This window comes from Coturnix japonica, chromosome 1 (assembly GCF_054131305.1).
Source record: "Coturnix japonica strain WE chromosome 1, WE-NBRP24, whole genome shotgun sequence".
Taxonomy (NCBI): domain Eukaryota; kingdom Metazoa; phylum Chordata; class Aves; order Galliformes; family Phasianidae; genus Coturnix; species Coturnix japonica.
In genome coordinates this window covers 3,710,264-3,712,204 of record NC_140663.1, presented here as the reverse complement: position 1 = coordinate 3,712,204, position 1,941 = coordinate 3,710,264, and positions in this window count along the sequence as shown.

Here is a 1,941-nt window from a genome sequence, read left to right as displayed (position 1 = left end):
GCTTACTCTCTGAGCTAGCCCCAGTCCTGCTTCCTCTCACTCAATAGCCTTAAAAACTATTATGCAACAGCAGAGGGGAACTGCAAGAAGAAAGTGTTTCCAGGCTTTAAGAAAAAAAAAGTTAGAGTGAGCAACTCAGGAACCAGTTCCCTCAAAAGCAAATGGAAAGACTCAAACATAGTAATACACAATTGCAAGATTCTGCTTGATTTAAACCACTGGCGAGAATTGGGATCAGTATCTCAGTTCAACAGCAATCTGTTAATGAGCCAAAGGAGGGAAAGGTTGTAGCATCACAAATTAAAAAATAATAATCTCTCAAGCTTAATATCAGCAAAGATGATTATTTTCTTTGATTTGTCAGACTAATTGAAAATAGCTTTATAGTTCACGGATGATTAATTAGGAGCCAACAAGATCTCCATTTGCATCTCAGTAATTCTTCACTGTGCTTTATTTCAACATTTAGTCTTTATGTTTAAAATATTCCTTGAAAAAGCAGAAAGGTGATTAACACAAGATTTGAAATGTGTGCCATTTGTTCTGACTGTTTTTTACACATTTTTGTCAACAGAGTCAAAAGGAAAGAATATACAACATTACAAAACAATTACTGCCTGTTCCGCTTACATCTGCTAAATCCTCCTTTGTGGTAGAGGTATTTTAACTAGGTTCATTTTGAAACAGTGGAGAAAAAAAGACTAAATAAGGGTAAATTCCCTCCCATTCCTACAGCTCTCCCAAATCAAATGAATATTGGGCCCCGTGTATAATCACCTTGAAAAGTTTCAAAGCTCCCCTTTCTCATGTGAAACAGCCTTACTCCTGCAAAGACGATCCCATGACACCAGTACCCTTAACAGACTCTGCCCCAAGAACAAAGGAGTTCCAAATAGCATCTGAAAGATATGACGTTATTTGCAAGTCACATATGTTGAGGTTTTTAATTTGGAGGAGTTGTTATTTTGTTGGGGCTTTCTTTTTGGTTTTGGCTTGCTGGTTGGTTTGTCCTGTTTTATCATTTTCTCACACTCTTGGCATCCTCTTATCACACCATCCTGAAGTCTCCAGCAAAGGGATTGAGATGATAAGAAAGTTAACCCTTAATTTGTAAAGTAGATGGCTAGCTCTTATGATGTTTTCAAGAAGCTGGGTGAGTGAATACCAAAGATTAAAAGAAGAACTGACTCCTGAGGATTAAACCATCAGAAATCAAATCGAGCCAAGCATTTCTATTAACAATAATAGTAATATGACCTGTATTATTATAAAGAAATCTTTCGCAGAAAGACTAGCTGGTGGCTTTTGAATTTTGGGAATTGTCCTCTGTCTACCATCAAATCCATCCTTTCATAACAAGTTCTTCTCATTCCGGCCAGTACAGGATTTGGTCTATCAAGATGTCATATCAAGAACTTGACTTCAGAACTATCATATTTTACCAGTGAGTACCCGGTGTCACCCTTCCAAAGTCTTGAGGCCTTTCCTAACACTCCTCCAAAGGTAGCCAGCATCACAACTACCCCACCATTTCTTCATACTTTCTCCCAGTCCCAAACCAATCCTTGACACAGGGGTGTCACCATGGTGGCCACAGTGAATTGAGACCAAAAGGGACCCATTCCATAAGGGAAGCTGAAGACCAACAGGAGACAGTAGGATTAAACTGAAAGTCCATTTATCTGGAGGTGCTGATTTTTCCTTTGTCTTGATAGATTTTTAATATATTTTTATTTGAGTTTCTGTTTCAGGGTGGTTATATTTGTTGGCTTTTTTTGTTTTCTTGCTTTTGTCAAGACACCATAAGCACTGAGTTAAAAGACAACCCCATACCCATGGAAACGATGCAAGACGTGCGATCCAAACAAATTCATAACATAAAATTAACAGAGAAAGAGAAACCTTCCCTTTCCCCCCGCCCAAGCACAAAACACTTTTAAG